The sequence below is a fragment of the Artemia franciscana genome, chromosome 6 (assembly GCF_032884065.1).
Source record: "Artemia franciscana chromosome 6, ASM3288406v1, whole genome shotgun sequence".
NCBI classification, from domain to species: domain Eukaryota; kingdom Metazoa; phylum Arthropoda; class Branchiopoda; order Anostraca; family Artemiidae; genus Artemia; species Artemia franciscana.
Window position 1 is genome coordinate 10473688 of NC_088868.1, and position 20092 is coordinate 10493779.

At 36.3% G+C, this 20092-nt stretch overlaps 1 protein-coding gene across 4 annotated transcripts in view; it reads left to right on the plus strand.

Moving 5' to 3' along the window:
- The window catches only part of LOC136028022 (zinc finger protein 271-like), a 38202-nt gene that overhangs the window by 3768 nt on the left and 14342 nt on the right, over positions 1-20092 (plus strand). Inside the window, exon 1 of one of the 4 annotated variants that reach the window (XM_065705589.1) lies at positions 6960-7064. The exons of 1 other annotated variant lie outside the window; for it this stretch is intronic. The gene's annotated coding sequence lies outside the window, so the exon portion shown is untranslated. Of the gene's footprint in view, positions 1-6959; positions 7190-20092 lie in introns of those variants that run through there. 2 more of the 4 variants (XM_065705593.1, XM_065705591.1) reach the window with 2 other exon arrangements.

Below are 20092 nucleotides of genomic sequence, written 5' to 3' on the forward strand. Positions count from 1 at the left end.
GCCTCAAACAGGAGGCATTATATGCTTTGCAAAATGGGTGGATTTTAGCAGCGATTTTAATTGACATTGAAGGCGCTTTTGATAATATGCTTCATAGAAAAATGGTTGGAGGCCTAGTAACAGCTGGCATAAAAGGCCAAATGTTAGCATTTTTAAATGATTATTTAATAGGAAGAAAAGTTAAAGTGCGAGTTGGTAGAACAATTTCAAATATAACAGTGTTTCCTGAAAGAGGAATCCCTCAAGGATCAGCATTGGGGCCTGACATGTACAACATAGGATCATATGATATTCCTATCAACATGAAGGATGATGGAGGAGCTATTTTTGCAGATGACAATACTGCGTGGGTCATGGCGCGTGACACCTACCATATAAAGACCCTAATAACCCAGGTCATTGCAAAATTAGAAAAATGGTCCAAAGAAGCTGACTTAAAGTTTTCTGCAACAAAGACGAAGGCAATTGTTATCACTAGGAAAAGAATTGGAACCCTTCCGGATCTGTACTTAAGTGGCCACCCAGTTGAATATGTTAGTGAAGCAAAAATACTAGGTGTAGTGGTTGACAATAAACTTACCTGGAAACCCCATGTGATGTATCTTAAATATACATGTTTGAAAAGACTCAATGTTATGAAGAGTTTGGCCTATATCAGTCTTCATTCAGTCTTTGAACTATATGGATGAAAACCAGTTTATATTGGTTGGTTAACTTACAGAGGATTATTGTTTGGATATTTATTTCATTGCGCAACTATTGAAATTGTGTACAATGCTATATAGTGCTGTGAACAATTTGCTTTTGATAATTGGATAATTAAAATCGTGTACGCAACTATTTAAGTTGTGTAACGTGCTGTTAACAATTTGCTTTGAATAATTGGATTTTGGATAATTAAAATTGTGTACGCAACTTCTGAATATATATCTTGTGAGTATTACTACCTGATTTGCTATTGCTTTTACTGACAACTATTGTGGCCCCGCCCACGAATTTTGATGAAATTTGATCATTTCACCGGATGATGCCAGGTGAAAGACTTGTCTTGAATCCCGTGTTGAATTTCATTTCACGGGCTAGAAATGCAGGTTGTTCAGCTGATAATATTGTAAAAATTGCTTGCGATTTTTTCAAAGGAGATATGTTAATTGAAGCAAAGAAGATTTTGTGGGCTGACGCCTCTATTACTAGGGTAACTGAGCGCCCCAAAGTGACTGATAATGTAAGTGATATGGTTCGAGCCTTTGATCTTTGTGATGAGAAAAAGATCAGCCTACCTCAGTATCTGATTTTCGAGCCAGATCAGGTCCCATGTGTGCCAGGGGAGACAACAGCTACGTTAACTCAAAAGGTTAATGAACTCTGCATGGAATTTAAAAGCTTCGCTGAGCACCATAAAGCAAGGTCAGTCGTGCAAACTATTCCTGATATGAAACCTCCCCCACCCGCAAAACCGTCCTATTCAGTTATTGTGAAAAATCCACCAAAAAACTTGAATAATCCTGACGCTCGAAAAGATTTCCTGGATAAAGCTTGTGGGGGTGTCAGTTCAAGCATAGTTGTTTTGAGGCCTAGGAGGGATGCATGGCAAGTAGTTCTGTCGGACAAGGGTGCCGCCAATACTTTGGCAGATGCATTAAGCAAAGTAGACCAATCCATGAATGCTAAAGTGAAGAGTCCTGCCTTTTTCGGTATAGTACGCCGAGTGCCTGACGGAACATCTAACAGTGACCTATGTGATCTCGCTAATAACTGTACAGAAGTTGTTCAGTTAGGAAGTACGAGGTCTTTTCGATTAAAGTTTGAGTCACGTGACCACCTAAACTATGCCACTGAGAATCCCCTTGTTATTGGTTACGAGCGTCTACCTATAACTGAGTACAAGTTTTTGCCTACCCAGTGCTACAAATGCCAGTGCTACGGCCATACTGCGAATAACTGTAAAGCTTCCCCGAGATGCTCAAAATGTGCTGGTGACCACCAGAACTCTAAAGAAAACCCGTGTCAACTTGTCATGAAATGTGCTCTCTGTGGCTCCTCCGACCACCCCTGTTATTCGTATAAATGTCCAGAAGCACAGAAACTACTGCTTAAGAAATGAACAGTCAAACAAACACAAATACAAGTACTTTACAAGATTTTACGTTTCTTAATAATTTGTCACTGTGCAATAATGTTGTTTTTAATTATTACGATGACCAAACTAATCTGTCCACCAACACCTTAGCTAGCCCCGATAGCCCTTTAAACCAAATTAACTGTAAATATCTCGACACTTTTGATTTTGTGAAAAATGTGAAACCTAAGCTAATGGAAGAGACCAAACTTAATGTAATTTGCTTTAATATCAGAAGCATACGGGATAAGTGGGCTAATTTTAAAGATTTAATTTTAACAAATGGTTACTGCCCTTTCGACGTAATTGGAATAACGGAGACGTGGCTTTCAGAAATTGATGATACTAATGAATTTTCCCTCACTGGCTTTCAAGCTATTCATATTGAAAGAAAATTAACCAAGTCCTCTGGCGGCATTTCTCTTTACATCCGATCAAGTGTAAAATTCACCAGACTATTCGATTGTGAATTCTTGTTCTCGCAACCTATAAATAATAGATGCATTTATTCAATAATCGTCGACATAAGTGTAGACGAGAATTCTTTTATTTTTTCGTTATTTTATAAACCACCCTCATTTCCGACACCTTTCTTTTGTAATCAGTTTGATGATTTTTCTAGTTTTATTAATTTACCACAAAAGAAGGCAATAGTTTTTGGGGACTTCAATTGTAATTTATTAAATGTTAGCAATAACAATGATAGTGATACCTTCTTTGAAACATTTACCTCAAGTGGTCTTCTTCCCACGATCCTTTTTCCTACTAGAGTTGATCCCATGAGGTCTACCGCTACTTTAATTGATAACATTTTTGTATCCACTTCCCTGGGAAACCACCTGTCCTCCAAAATAATATTTTCTGACCTGTCAGATCACTTTCCAATCTATCTTTCCTTACCCTCCCTATCAGCTACTCAACCCCGTAGAACTAATACCCCTACGTCTAATAGAATATATAATACTGTGAATATGAACCGGTTCACGGATTGTTTGAAATCCTTCGACTGGTCCAAGACTTTGGATTGTCAGGATGTTAATTCAGCCACAAGTAGTTTCACACAGGGATTGAGTGATCTTATTAGTTCAACCTTTCCAGTTCGTAAATCAAACCGAAAAACTACCCATATACGCCCCTGGATGTCAAATAGCCTGATAATCTCTTCATACCGAAAAAATGACCTATATAAGTTAGCTTGCAAAACCAGTAGCGTTATTGACCTGACTAATTATAAAAAATACAAAAACATATATACCAAACTCATCCGGGAAGCAAAGAAAAATTATTATTATTCAAAAATCTCTCACTGCAAAGGGAACTTGCAAAAAATTTGGTCTACAATAAATGAAATCCTTTCAAAAAAAAGGAATTCAAGGTCTGTTCCTATTAATCTTAGGGACATCAGTGGCAGATTAATTGACCCAATTTTAGTACCGGATGCTTTTAATAATTATTTCACTAATATTCCAAATGCTAACTCCTGTTCCTTCTCACAGTCGGTACACCCTAGCAAGAATCCCAGATCCATGTTTTTCTCTCCAACTGATCGCAAAGAGGTGCTTCAAGTTATCGTATCTCTCTCTAATAGTAGTACACCTGACTTCTTTGGCATAAGTAATAAGCTTCTTAGGACCGTATCTTCCTATATTTGTGAACCCATTGTGCAATATAGCAAACCTGTCTATGACCAATGGAGTCTTCCCAGAAATATTTAAATCAGCAATTGTTATCCCGATTCATAAAAAAGGCGATCCGTCTGAGATAAGCAATTATCGTCCAATCTCACTTCTCCCAGTTATATCTAAGGTGCTCGAGAGAATTATATTCCGACGTCTTTCTCCCTTTGTATTTGGGAATCAGTCATCAGATTCGTTGATTTCTCCTCATCAATATGGCTTCCGTGCCAAATTTTCAACTGCTCATGCACTAATAGACGCCACACAGTTTATACGCTCCCAACTTGACCTTAAAAATACTGTATTGGGCTTATTTCTGGATTTTTCAAAGGCCTTTGACATGGTTGATCACAGTGTTTTATTAAGTAAACTCAATAACCTAGGGATTCGCGGAGTTCCTTTCTCATGGTTCGGCTCTTATCTCTCTGGTAGAGTACAGAGTGTGAGACTGGGCGGGGTGACTTCACATCCCCTACCTGTCCGGAGGGGCGTCCCACAGGGCTCTGTTCTTGGTCCAATACTTTTTCTCCTTTATATTAATGATTTGAAAACGGACCTGGGCCCATCAGTGCACCCAGTTCTTTTTGCTGACGATAGCAACTTTTTCATCACCAGTCCTAATTTACCATCCGTCGTCACCTCTACTCAAACCCTTCTGAATAGAGTACAGGAGTGGTGTCTCGTTAACTGCATGACCATTAACAGCAAGAAAAGTCAGGTGGTATTATTTCAAACCCCTTACAAAAAAAATGAAGTTCAGCCAGCACTTGGCCTAAAATATTCTACCAATCTCCTCCCGCAGGTCGAAGTTGCCAAGTTTCTTGGTGTCCACATAGACTCCTGCCTATCATTTGCAACACATGTGTCCTATGTTAGAGCCATAATTTTGCGACAGGTAAGTATAATTAATCGTGTGAATTATTTTCTTCCTCTCGATATCCTTGTCACCCTTTATTATTCTTTTATTTACCCATATATCTCATACTGCGGATCTGTATGGGGCAATACTTATCCTTCAGTTACCAATAAATTAAAATCTGCTCAAAACCGTGCCGTCAAAGCAGTTTTTCGGTTGCCACGACTATATCCCACCAAGGACTTGTACTCCGATTTTGGTATTATCCCTTTTGAACAAATCATCAAAAAGTTAAATCTATCCCTTGCATATTCCGCTTACCATAAAAATCTTCCTCCCCACTTATTAACTTATTTTAATAGTAATAATTCTGAAGGCCACTGTCTCCGTTTCATCCAACCGTTCCTTCATTGTCCCCAGGTGTATCTCTAGTTCCGCACAGCGATCCCCAATTTATAAATCTATAATTCAATGGAATGTAATACCCTCCAGTGTCGAGCTATCCACAAGTTTTCGGACGCTATATAATAATGTACTAAAATCTTGATATTATATTTCTCTAAATGTTTGTTCAATTTGCTTTAATTACCCTTGTTTTCTCTTTTTTTTTTCTTTTTTTTTTCTTCTCTCTCTTTTTCATTTACAATTTTTTGTTGTTTTGGTCCTTAACAAGTTCGCTTCTAGGATCTTTATTATTATTGTTGTTATGTGTTTTCTTTTCTTTTTGAATAAATTGATTGAATTAATTGATTGATTGATATGGCTAGAGGATTACCAGCAGAACTTTTGATCCAGTATTATATCAAATATGTATTGCCTAAAATGGAGTATTGCTCAACAATTTATGGCACAGCTTGTCACTCAACCATTGCAAGATTAGATATAATCCAAAACTCAGCCATAAGAATTGCATTTGGAGCAAGAAAAACAACACCTGTTAGTTTCCTTCTATCAGAAAGTGGTCTAGCAGACCTGGAAACACGAAGAAAGATCAGATTTTTAAAATATGTACAGAGGATTTGGTCTTTAGAAAATAACCACCCAGTTAAGTCAAAAATCATCAAACCTGGTCGCCAAGCAACTGCCAACACATCTAAAGCAAGAAATCAATCCAATTGTCTTGAAGCAGCATTAGAAATTTGTAAAAGTTATGGAATTGATATAGTACTTTCCAAAATGTTAAGAGTTGGTGAAATAGGTGTCCCTCCACCATGGGAGGAAAACAGGATCAGTTCAAGATTAGAATTCAATATGGACCAAGATACTCCAGCGGACTTGGCATTCTGCATGATGATGGAAAAAGAGTACAAGGGATACCTTCCATTATTCACTGACGGATCAAAAGTAGATGAAATGAAGCATGTAGGAGCAGCGTTTTGGTGCCCTTTCAAAAATGTGTCCAAAAAATTTAAATTACCTCCAGAGAGCAGTGTATTCCTGGCAGAAGTTTACGCCATTAAGAAGGTGCTGGAGTTCATTGAGGAATCTGTTGAAGAGGACAAGGTTATCATTTGCTCTGATTCAAAAAGTGCTATTCAAGCAGTTGTAAATGCTAATACTATGGCAAAACCAAATAGAGATGTCCTTATATGTTACATTAAACTACAAGACATATTAAAAAAGAAGAAAGTAGTTATTCAGTGGATTCCCGCCCATATTGGGATCTCTGGAAATGAAATAGCAGATTTGAAGGCCAAATCCGCAGTTGAGTCAGGAACACTTGTAACCGACATGGACACTCCTTACGAAGTTATGATATTTGATAAAGTGATTAAAGAGATTGATCGTCAGGGTTTTAAAGCGAATAGAGATTTGACTGGGAATCTTTTTGTGACTATGAAAAAACAGAGAAATATAGAAACGAAGGTGTATAAAGGACTCACTAGATATGAAGCAAAGAAACTGTTTCGACTCCGATCACACCATGCTGGAGTTGGTTGTTACAAAGCAAAATTTTTGGGACAGAGTGAGGAATGTCCTAAGTGTGGTGCATCAGAAACTATAGAACACTTGATGATAATTTGCCGTGAAAGCGAACAAGAAAGACGTGAAATAACCGAATTTTTCAGACAGAAGAAAGTGCAGTCGAGCCTATATATGTTATTAGGAGGATTTGATAGTGAAGAAGAAAATTGTATGATAGTTAGTCTTGTCATACAGTTTCTGACAAGAATTGCAAGATTAAAGGACATTTGAATTAAAGTTTCAGGAAATACGATTTCCTCCTACTATTTATTAAGAATTGAGAATCGACTTGCCATAGAACGTCCTCTAGGCTGAACAGCAAGAGGGGAGTTAACGTCAACGTCAAAATTCAAAAAGCAGTATTTTTTGGAAGAAAAGATTGAATTAATAAGGCACTTTGCTAATTTTAGATATTCTTTTGTTTATTGATTTAAAGTTTAATACTAAGGTATTTAAGCTTTCTTTTTAATCTTTGTAACCGGCAGTGTGGAATTTTTTCTGCAGTGCTTGGATAGCAATTAAAATGTCTGACCCTCTGACTGAGGAGGGATAGTTTTATCTGCTGTTTTACAGGTGAGGACAGTATCACAAGAGTCTGGTTGACAAAAAAAGAGGCATCCATGTCCCTTTAATCCTCCACTAAATGTGATTATGAAAGGAATTATGCTGTTTAGAAAGCAAATTAAAGACTACCAAAAAGACTCAATATTGGTAGGATCATTTAATGGTGCTAGCTGCCTTAAGATCAATAATCAAGCAGCACTGAACAAGGTTACAGAGATAGCCTAGGGAAGCTAGATTTGACTGATGATCTAATGTAAACATTTTTGTGTGGAAGGGATTTCTATGTCCACAGTTTAAAGGGATTACATTCATCCCTCCCCCTCAAGGGCAATGTGCCTGAGGGGTTGGTATTTTTTGATAAGAAGGCATTTCTAAAATAAAGACTTTACTAGAGGAACTGAAGGACCAAGATTTTCATAAGAATAGGCCATCTCTACTCTTTAGTCAAGATGAATGGGTAAAATTATAGCAAATTGTATAACTGGCTTTCATATAAAGTTAGTATACCACTCAATGCCTTTTTTATGCTCTTTATAAATATAATAGTTGCTTCTAGGCTACCTTCAATTGAGATTTAAGCACTTTTTTAGCCCTTAAAAATGACAAATTTTCAATTAGAGTATGACTTATTGCTCATTTTCTGCAAAATAATACTTCATTTTCTCAGTGCTAAAATTGTTTATAACAAGGTTAGGTTAGACTAGGTTAAAAAGTGCTTAAATTTAAGGTATAATTTTACTGATCAATATTGATGGTTTTATCATTACTCTCTCACTTGACCTCCCTGGATTTATTTCTATTCTTGTTTAGAAAAAAGGTAAAGACATATATTTCCAATGTCATGATCTGCAACTGCTGCCAAAGTAGGCTAGTTAAAATTCTAGTTAATTGACTTCTTGCTATCTCAGAAAGGGTTTAGGTTAGGAAAATGAAATTTTCAGAGATGAATCTACAGACTAAAGTATGTCCCAGAAAGGTATTTTGAAGCAACTACCTCCACTCCTTCTCCCTCTAGAGGGCCCTGACCTTTAAAAATATGTTTGTTATAAAAGTGAAACCCTGCAAAATAGATCTTCTGCTTATTGAAGTACAATAAAATTGTTTTCAGCTTCATAACTTTGCTCAATTCCATTTTTATAAGGTTTTAAAGATATGCAAATACATTTCCTAAATTCGAAAAAAAAACATTGATATGGCTCAAAATTCTGCTCAAATAACAGGAATTGCATTTTCAGAACTAAAGGCAGAGAAAAAGCAACTAGTAACTGAAAATTAAGGTAAAATGTTGTTGGCAAATTTCAGGGCCCTCTAGAGGGAGAAGGAGTAGAGGTGGGTACTTTAAAATACCTTCCCGGGACATACTTTAGCCTGTAAACCCATCCCTGAAAGTTTCATTTTCCTAACCTAAACCTTTTCTAAGATAGCAAGAAGTCAATTAACTAGAATTTTACTGTAGGCTATATTGTGGTAAACCTAGATGTTCAAGATGCACCAACAACTACCTAGGCCTAACATCGTTTTGGGTAAAGCTTTAGTTTCATCACAAGCTTTCTAAACTTGAATCTATGCTGCAAAGCAGCATAGTTTCCATATTATAGCACTTAGAAATGCTAATTTTAGAAGTGCATTCATTTCTGGTTGACCCTCCTCCTCCATAGGGCAAACTAAAAATTTGTAATGTTGGCAGGGCTTTGAAGCTAAGGGAAAAGTTGGGGTTGTACAATATGAATGAAATTATATTTTAAATTCTATTTCCAGTCATCACTGGTAATTTCTTTATAGTAGACAAAACTTATGCATCCATTGATGCTAATATTAAAGATCATTCATTTTCACTTTCAAGCTTAGACTAGCCAGTTGTTTAAACAAAATGGTAACATTCTAGTTGATTGACTTTTGGCTATCTCAGAAAGGGGTTAGGCTAGGAAAATGAAACTTTCAGGGATGAGTCTAAAGGCTAAAGTATGCCCTGGGAAGGTATTTTGAAGTACCCACCTCCACTCCTTCTCCCTCTAGAGGGACCTGATCTTTAATGATCTTTAAAAATATGTGTGTTATAAAAGTGAAACCTTGCAAAATAGATCTTCTGCTTGAATAAAGTACAACAAAATTGTTTTCAGCCTCACAACTTTGCTCAATCCCAATTTATAAGGTTTTAAAAATATTCAAATACATTTTCTAAATTTTGAAAAAAAACAAACATTGATATGGCTCAGAATTCTGCTCAAATAGCAGGAATTGCATTTTCAGAGCTAAAGGTAGAGAAAGCAACTGGTAACTGAAAATTAAGGTAAAATGTTGTTTTGTCAAAATTTCAATAGGTGTATTTCATGACAGGCTACAATAGGTGTAACCTGTCATGTAGGAAAATTTCAGGGCCCTCTAGAGGGAGAAGGAGTGGAGGTGGCTACTTCAAAATACCTTCCCAGGACAACTTTAGCCTTTAGACCCATCCCTGAAAGTTTCATTTTCCTAACCTAATCCCTTTCTGAGATAGCCAAAAGTCAATAAACTAGAATTTTACCAAACAAAACAAATGCCCAATTTTGCTTATGCATTATAGTACCTATAGAGCAAAGCAACTTAGTCTATGAGCCCTGTGGGCAGCAGGGCAAGGTCTGTATTCAGATTGTTTGAATTGTTAGCTGATGTTTACTTTTTGTTTACTCTCCCAGGCTTCAGGCCAAATAATTATTCAATATATATAGGATACAGACCTCACCCTGCTGCCAGCAGGGCTTATGGACCAATTTGCTCTGCTCTATAGGTAATGTTACCTGTAAGTAAAACCAGGCATTGCACTGTCTACCTTTCTAACCTAGCTATTTCCAGATTTAAGACTATCATCTATAATCACTTTCAAACACAACCACTATTATTCAAGAATAGAGAAATCCTTGACACAGAAGCCGAGCCTGCAACCAAAAAAATTTAGTTGTATTTGGACTTCAAGAGGATCCAAACTGTAGTACTAAGAAAAGTCAAAATGAGGTTGATTTAAAGCTCCTGAATCAAGTAATTTTGCAGAATTGCCCTGTCAAATGTTCATTTACAGTTCATTTGGGAAGACTTAATAATGGAAAATGTTGTCTGATCAAACTGTTTTTCTGTAGCCCCATAGAACGTGATGCTGCTTCTTTCTTCTTGAGTGGTAACCTGAACACCATAAAATCCTCATACCCAACTTTTAACTTTTCTCATGATTGCACAAAACTGGAACTTGCTCAAAAGAAAAGGTATAATGCTCTGAAAGAGGAACTTAACCAAAAAGTGACAGCAGGAGAATCAGGTTGGAAAATTAAAGATGGAAAAGGTGGTCTAGAACTTGTAAAGATAAGCTCTTTTCAAGGTGAAAATAGCTTGCAAATCCCTAGGGAAGCAGTTATGGAACAATGATTTCCTTGTCCTCTACACCAATGCAGATACTTTATCAAATAAAGTTGAAGAACTACAGTCATTGATGCCAGTGCATAAGCCTCATGTTGTTGTTATTACTGAATCTTTGCCTAAGAATTGTGCACAACCAGAAGCATATTTTCAACAGGTTGAAGGTTATACTTTATTAGTGAATACTAACTATAAACGTGGAATTTTTGTTTATGTCCATTTGTTGCTTAAGTACACAGAAGTAAATGATCCTTTAGCACTGAGTATTAGTGAATGTTTGGTGATTGATGTAAAATTTCCTAGGTCTACAAATAGTATTAGAATTGTTGCAGTGTATAGAAGTCCTAGTGTTAATGAGCTATCTCCAAATAACAATGCAAATTTATTACAGTATCTTCACAATGTGTCAACAGTTAGTTCAAGGGTATTAGTTGTGGGTGATTTTAACCTACCCTCCATTGATTGGAAAAATCAAATAACCTCGCTTTCTAATCAGTCATTTGAGCATCATTTCCTTCAAAAATTGCAGGACACGTACCTATGCCAACACATTCAGGAGCCTGCACGATTTCGGGATGATTCGAATCCTTCTGTTCTTGACTTGGTAATAGCAAAATCTCCTGATGATGTTTGAAATATTGAAATTCTACCTCCATTAGGAAAAAGTGATCACACTGTTCTTAGACTGTCATTAAAATCTTCAGTTGATGATCCTACTCCTCAAAAACAGACTCTTAAATATAATTACGCTAAAGGCAATTATGAGTTCGAAATTTTATTTTATCACTATGTATCATGGAACAGTTGAGGGAAAATAAATACAATGTTAATGAAGTATTTGAGCTGATTCATGAGGCTTTGGTAGTGGGTCAAAACAAATTTATTCCAACTATAGCTTATAGTCGGCTCAATAAAAATAGGCAAACTCTTCCTCGAGAAATTCTACAAGCTATTAGCGAAAAAATTTTTCGGTGGCGTGAGTATATTAAAATAAGAAGCACTGAGTCATGGATAAGATATAAAAGAGCAAGAAATAGAGCAACTAGGCTTCTTTGGTCAAATTGTGAGGCACTTGAATCTTCTGTCATTGCATCAGCTCAAAGTTGCCCTAAAAGGCTTTGGAAATATCTAAGAAAAAAACAGACATCACAGTCCCCATCCTCAACTTCATTCACTGACCCTGAAACACAGACAAATATAGACAATGATAATGAAAAAGCTGAACATTTTAATAAACTTTTTTCATCTGTTTTTACACAACATCACAATGAAACTCCTATTGATCCTAATTTTTCCTCCAATTTCACAATAGATTTTGATGATTCTGACTTTGATGATCAACAAGTTTTTGAGGTCTTGAAGCATCTTGACACAAATAAATCACCAGATATTCATGAATTTTCAAACCATATGATCCGAGAGCTTGTAACAGTACTCGCTGAACCACTGACACATTTGTATAATCTGTGTCTGGCGTCTGGTACTTGCCCTTTGGCATGGAAAAAAGCAATAATTAAACCCCTGTATAAAAGTGGCACAAAAACGCAATTTAAAAACTATAGACCAATATCAAACACTTAAATTTTTTTCAGAGTTATGGAAAAACTAATTGTCAAGAGAATACAAAATTATTTCGAATCGAATCTTCTTTGGCATCCATCTCAACACGGATTCTGTAAAAAATGTAATACACAGCTTTTGGAAGTAATTACTGACTTCCTTAGGATGGTAGATGAAGGTCTCAGGGTTGATTGCATCTATATAGATTTTTCTAAGGCGTTTGATAAAATTTCTATTCCACTTTTACTTCAAAAAGTGTGAGGTATATCACCTTGGTGCCAAAACGTTGAATTGGATTGGTGATTATCTAACAGGTAGGACGCAGAAAGTGATTGTAGGTGATGCTTTGTCCTCTGCTCAGATAGTTTTAAGTGGCGTTCCACAAGGTAGTTGCCTTGGTCCAGTACTTTTCTGCCTTTTCATCAATGACTTGCCTCTTGTTGTCCACCATTCCACATTTAAAATTTTCGCATATGATGTAAAGCTCTACTGCTCCTTGACAAATTCAGATGAAGCTTTGTTGCTTCAAAAAGACTTGGATGCAGTGCACAATTGGTGTAATGCTAACTCCATGTTTGTCAACTAAAATAAGTATAGGGTTGTCCATTACTTCGGCAAAGTAGAACAAAGTTACCAGTACCATCTTGCTGGACATTCAATCTTACCTGTTGAAAATGTCCGTGACCTTGGTGTTCATTTTGATTCTAGACTTAGGTTTGACAAGCATGTCTCAGAAGTAACTCGTAAGGCAAACTATCAGCTATTATGTCTTAGACAGAATTTCCATAAGTTTAATCTCCATTCATTCATTGGCATTTATAAATTAATAGTTCGACCTATACTCCAATACAATTCGTCAGTATGGTATCCATTGAATAAAAATGACAGAGCAAGGGTTGAAAAAATACAGCAAAGAGCAACTGAGATTGTACCTAATTTGAAACATTTGCCGTATGAAAATAGACTGCACAGGCTAGGATTGTCAAGTCTTCAATTCCGAAGGAATAGGGCAGACATTATTAACACATTCTGTATAATCAAAGGCGTTGATAATATAAGTACATCACAGTTCTTCACATTTAATTACACTAACAGGACCCGTTATCACCCACATAAATTGTACCCCTCACTTTCAAAAAGGAAAATAGGCCAACATTCATTTTACAGCAGGGTGTGGAAGTCATGGAATGACCTTCCACCTAAAACATTTCTAACAGATGACATAAATAAATTCAAAACAAGACTAGCAGAAACAAATTTTCAAAGTAAATCATTTTTAAATAATTTATAGTATTATTTGTCAGTGTTTGTTGTAGTCGTTATTTTCATTGATTTATATGTGTGTACTATGTTGTCAGTTGTATTATGTATTATGTTGTCATAACTTCTATTTATTATATTTATTGCGACAAGCTTGAAAGCTTACCGTATTTGGTATTAATAAATATTGTACAACCCCTACATTTCCCTTGGCTTCAAAACCCTACCCACTTAATGCATTTTTAGTCTGTTGAAGGGGGATTAAGAAAGCTAAAAATGGATGCATTTCTAGAATTAGTATTTCTAAGTGCTTCAGTATGGAAACTATGCTGCTTTGCAGCAGAGTTTCCAATTTAGACAGCTTGTGATGAAACTAAAGCTTTACCTTATTTTGTAATATTAATAGAGAAAAAAAATGTGCTATTCAAGTGCCCTAATTGTCTTGGCAACCATCATGCTAAAGACAAAGCATGTCACATAACATAATCAATCAATATTTATTAATTCAAATTAAAAATATACAAAAACAGTAAATGTGTATATACATAGCCAGTGGTATCAGTTGCACATAAATAAGCATTGCTTCCCTGATAACTGTCACTGAACGTCGTTAAAACGTACGTTTTCATCATGGGGCAATCATGGGTAAACTTTGGAAAGGTCTTTAAGACTTTAATAATATAATGAACTGTGATGCTCAAAACATCTCTGTAGACCTCATGTTTTTCTTATATAAATTTAAGGTTTTCCACTAACTACTTTGTTTTATTAAAAAAAAAAAAACAGATATCAGTGATCAGTCATTATATTATTCTCATTCATTATAAACAGCCACCTAACATCTTCTTGTACTATTAAAAGAGATAATTATGCACTATTCAAGTGCCCCAATTGTCTTGGCAACCATCCTGCTAAAGACAAAGCATGTCCTGTAACAAAGAATGTTGAAAAGGTTATTGTTAAGGCAGTACAAGAAAAAATCACCATTGGTTCTGCAAAAAAGTATGCAGATATACTGAAATCAAGCATACAACTGGAAGACCTGGCTCCAGTTCTTTCTAATGAAGAATTCCCTCCATTTCTAACCCCTGAAAACTCTACTCTAAGCCCTATCATGTCAACACAACAGAGAGTCTTAGAACCCCTAACTAAAAAAGTAATTGATGAAATCTTAACAGTTAGAATTTCTGAAATGACCAATTCATTTCCATGCTCAAAATTTAAACAAATTGAAGATTCAATCTCTGTTCATTTGAAAAAAAAAATTCAGAATCTTAGCACCTCACATGCATCATCTAATAAAACATTTATAAATTCCACCCCAACTCATTGTATTTCTAAGGATGATTGGAATCTATTGGCTCTGTTCTAATCTCAATTTCACCTTCAAATTCAATGTCAGAAATCACAAAAAAAACTTCCTCAACAAAAAATCAATTCCTTGAAAGAAATGCAAGTGCACTTTCAGATATTTCAAAACTTAAAGCAAACAGAAACAACCCTTAGTATTAAAGACAGTAAACAGTTTAGAATGAAAATAGTTCAATTTAACACAACAGGTTTGCCCCTTGATTGTCTGATTGAGTTGAAAAGTATTTTGGATGTTGAATCCCCAGAAATAGTTTACATCCAAGAATCTCATTTGTCCTCTGGTAGAAAATTTAATATTTAAAATTGCACAATACATAAAAAAAAGATAGGGTGCTTAATCTCTCTTCTCAAATAGCTAGAGACCTTTTAACACTTGTGAGAAATTCTTTGATCTATGGAAAGTATTATCTATGGAAGTATTAGTTACAAAGGTTGAGATGGATAATCAGACTTTAGTATCAGTTGTTAACATTTATGTAAATAAACCCTCTTCTTTCAATAATCCTACCTTCAAGAAACTGTTAGACCTTTCCTCAAACCAACTAATACTTGGTGATTTCAATCTTCCCCATCCTCTGTGGAATTTAACCCACCCTGAAGACCCTTAATCATTGTTGTTATTGGATTACTTCTCTATCAGTCAGAATCTCCACATGCTAATTACACGTAAGAATTTAGGAACTAATGTACATTCCTTCAATCGTAAAAATCCTACCATTGACATTTGTTCTGTTGGTAGTAGAATTTCTAATTATAGTAAGGTGTCCAGGTTCCCTGATAATCTTGGCAGTCAGCTCTATTCAATTAATGCAGAATTGTCTAAAAGACCATTTCTCTCTAAATTCAATATTGCACCTAGATGGATTTTCAATGAGGATAATTGGAAGCCATGGGCAGTTAAATTACAAAGTATTGTCTCTGACATCAAAAATGATATTGTTGATTTAACTGACAATATCACTAAAAGCATCATGGATGCTTCAAATATTGTTTTCAAACTCCAAGCACAATTAGTAAAAATATACATTTTTGGAACAATAAATTAGAATCACTAAAACAAAATTCATGTAATACCAGAAAAATCTGGCTTTCAGATTAAAGGAAAATTTATGAAAAAATTGAAGAGAAAGGCTGAATCTTGTCTTTATGAAACATGTCTATGCTGAAAGAAAAGTAGCTTGAAAGATATTTTTGAAAATCGATTTAATCAGTCAACTACTAAAACCTTTCAGAAAAAAAAATTGCAGTATATCAGCATTGAAGGCAGTCTATTCGAGGGTTAAAGTCTAATGATAGAACACTTAAGTTCAAGCCATCTGAGGTTTCAGTGACTTTGAATAGTCATTTTACAAGTCAATCTTCAAATAATTGCATAAACAATAACTCTTTATTTATGGAAGCTCAGTTTCCCCCAGGGTCTGTCTCAAATCTTGATAAAGCTATTGATATGGATGAGTTAACTTCTACATGACTCAGCAGTGGGTAAGGATTGGTCTGCAACAAAATGGTTAGAGCTCTTCTATTAACTTTCTTGGTCCCTCCTCTTTACTTGTTTAATAGATGTTGGGATTCTGGTTCTGTTCCAATAGCTTGGAAGTCTTCAATTTTAGTCCCAATATATAAAGGTAAAGGAGTTTGTTCTGATCCTTCATCATACTGTCCAATTGCCTTAACTTCATGCATAGCTAAACTCTTTGAGAAACTGATTAAACTCAGGTTTGAATCCCTTATTGATAATCTACTTATTGCTGAACAAGCAGGTTTTTATGGCACTTGATATCTACCTTGTGACATGTAGCAATTGCGAATTCTGTTGGTCTGTCTGTCCTGGTTTTGCTACTTTAGACACTTCCAGGTAAGCTAGGACAATGAAATTTGGCAGGCGTATCAGGAACCAGACCAGATTAAATTAGAAATTGTCGTTTCCCCGATTTGACCATCTGGGGGGAGGGGAGGGGGGATGGTTAAATTGGAAAGATGAGGTATTTTTAACTTACAAACAGGTGATCGGATCTTAATGAAATTTGATGTTTGGAAGGATATTGTGTCTCAGAGCTCTTATTTTAAATCCCGACCGGATCTGGTGACATTGGGGGGAGGCCTAAAATCTTGGAAAACGCTTAGAGTGGAGGGATTGGGATGAAACTTGGTGGGAAAAATCACATTTCCTAGATACATGATTGACATAAGTGGAATGTATCCGCTCTCTTTGGGGGAGTTGGGGGGAGGGTCAATTCAGAAAAATTAGAAAAAATGAGGTATTTTTACTTACAAAGGAGTGATCGGATCTTCGTTAAATTTGATGTTTGGAATTTTGAAAAAATAGAGAAAAATGAGCTATTTTTGACTTATGAAGGAGTGACCGGATCTTAATGAAATTTGATATTTGGAAGGATATTGTGTCTGAGAGTTCTTATTTTGAATCCCGACTGGATCTGGTGACATTGGGGGGAGTTGGGGGCGGGGAACCCAAAATCTTGGAAAACACTTAGAGTGGAGAGATTGGGATGAAACTTCGTGGGAAAAAAATCACAAGTCCTAGATACGTGATTGAAATACCCGGAACGGATCCGCTCTCTTTGGGGGAGTTGGGGGGGGGTAATTCTGAAAAATTAGAGAAAATCAGGTATTTTTAACTTATGAAGGAGTGATCGGATCTTAATGAAAGTTGATGTTTGGAAGGATATCGTGTTACAGAGCTCTAATTTTAAATCCCGACTGTATCCGGTGACATTATGGGGAGTTGGGGGGGGGGCTAAAATCTTGGAAAACGCTGACAGTGGAGGAATCGGGATGAAACTTGGTGGGAAAAATAATAACAAGCTCTAGATACGTGATTGACATAACCGGAACGGATCCGCTCTCTTTGGGGGAGGGTTAATTCTGAAAAATTAGAAAAATGAGGTATTTTTAACTTATGAAGGAGTGATCAGATCTTAATGAAATTTGATATTTGGAAGTATATTGTGTCTCAGAGCTCTTGTTTTGAGTCCCGACTGGATCTGGTGACATTGGGGGGAGTTGGGGGGGGCTAAAATAGTGAAAAACGCTCAGAGTGGAGGAATCTGGATGAAACTTGGTGGGAAAAATAATAACAATCTCTAGATACGTGATTGACATAACCGGAATGGATCTGCTCTCTTTGGGGGAGCTGGGGGTGGGGAGGGTTAATTCTGAAAAATTAGAAAAAATGGGGTATTTTTAACTTATGAAGGAGTGATCAGATTTTAATGAAATTTGATATTTGGAAGGATATCGTGTCTCAGAGCTCTTATTTTTAGTTCCGACTGGATCTGGCGACACTGGGGGGAGTTGGGGGTGGGAACCTAAAATCTTGGAAAACGCTTAGAGTGGAGGGATTGGGATGAAACTTGGTGGAAAAAAAATCACATTTCCTAGATACGTGATTGACATACCCGGAACGGATTCGCTCTCTTTGGGGGAGTTGGGGGCGGAGGGTTAATTCTAAAGAATTAGAAAAAATCAGGTATTTTTAGCTTATGAAGGAGTGATTGGATCTTAATGAAATTTTATGTTTGGAAGAATATCGTGTTTCAGAGCTCTTGTTTTAAATCCCGACTGGATCTGGTGACATTGTAGGTAGTTGGGGGGGGGCCTAAAATCTTGGAAAACGCTTAGAGTGGAGGGATTGGGATGAAACTTGGTGAGAAAAATAAACACAAGTCCTAGATACGTGATTGACTTAACCGGAACCGATTCGTTCTCTTTAAGGGAGCTGGGGGTTGTTAATTTGGAAAAATTAGAAAAATTGAGGTATTAATTTAAGAACAAGATTAATATTTTGAAGAACCTCATGTCTCAGAGCTCTTATTTCAAATCCCGACCAGATCTGTCGAGATTGGAGGGAGTTGGAGGGGGAAACCGGAAATCTTGGAAAACGTCTATAAATGTCGTAGATACGTGATTGACGTAACTGGACTGGATCCACTTTCTTTGGGGGAGTTAGGGGGTGAGGTTCTGTGCTTTGGCGAGTTTGGTGCTTCTGGACGTGCTAGAAGATGAAAATTGGTAGGTTTGTCAGGGAGCTGCACAAATTGACTTGATAAAGTCGTTTTCCCCGATTCGACAATCTGAGGGGCTGAAGGGAGAGGAAAAATTAGAAAAATTGAGGTATTTTGAACTTACGAGTGGGTGATTGGATCTTAATGAATTTTGATATTTAGAAGGACCATGACTCAGAGCTCTTATTTTAAATCCCTACCGGCATTAAGCTTTTGATTTTCCTTTTAAAGCAATCTAATGATTCTTAGAATTTTGCCAGAGCTTATACCATATGAGCTCTCAGCTCTTCCAACCTCGTCAAAAGTGGCATATGAGCTCTTAGCTCTTGTTGGAAAGGTAGATCCACTCTTGATGACCTAATTCAACTCAAGTGTTATATTAAGAAAGCTTTTACAAGAAAGCAAGTTGTATATGCAGGTTTCTTTGACATAAAGAAAGCCTATGATAGTTTGGACCCCTTTGCAATCTTTAGGCAGGTTTGTAAATTTATTTTTGGAGAAAGCTTTAGGAATAGGTGCAGGGCATTTCTTTTTAATGGATCTATTAAAACTAGAGTTGGATCAGAAAGTTCCACTACTAAATTGGTTTCATTAGGTGTTCCTCAAGGAGTATTTTAGAGCCCTCTTCTTTTCAACATAGTGATTAATGATATTATTTTGGTTGATGTACCCTCAATAAGATTTCCCTTATATGCTGATGAATTGGCTTTTTGGACTGAAGGCCCTTCTCCTGTAACTTGTAAACCCAAGCTCTAGGTAGCAATTGATGAAATGTCAATATGGCTTAAATTTTTTTTTTCTCAAAAACCACTGGCAGGGTCTTTTCTAGGAAAATTGATTGTAGGCATAATGTCTCTCAATCAATCTGACTCGCTATAACCAGTACATTCATTTTGACAGGAATATAAAGTTTCTTGGTCCTTGGCTTGATAATTAGTTAAATTGGAATGTTTAAATTGCTTATCTGACAGATGCAATTGAAAAACCGATGAATTTTATGCATGCTGTTGCTCGGCAAAAGTGGGGTGCTCGCCAAGATGGACTTCAAAAACTATTCGTATCCATGATATATGGAAAGATTGGATATTGTCTCCCTGAGTATCACTCAGCTTCAGAAAATTTAATTTCTAAAATAGCATCAATAGCACACCTGAGACTAATCACAGGTGCACTAAAAATTACATCCATTGCAGCACTGTTCAATGAGGCTAATATCCCTTCTTTATAAGAAAGGCTCTTGAAAATTTCCTCTAACTACTTTATGAAAGTTAATACTAATCAAAACCTCCATGCTTTCAAGGAGTGTCTCTCA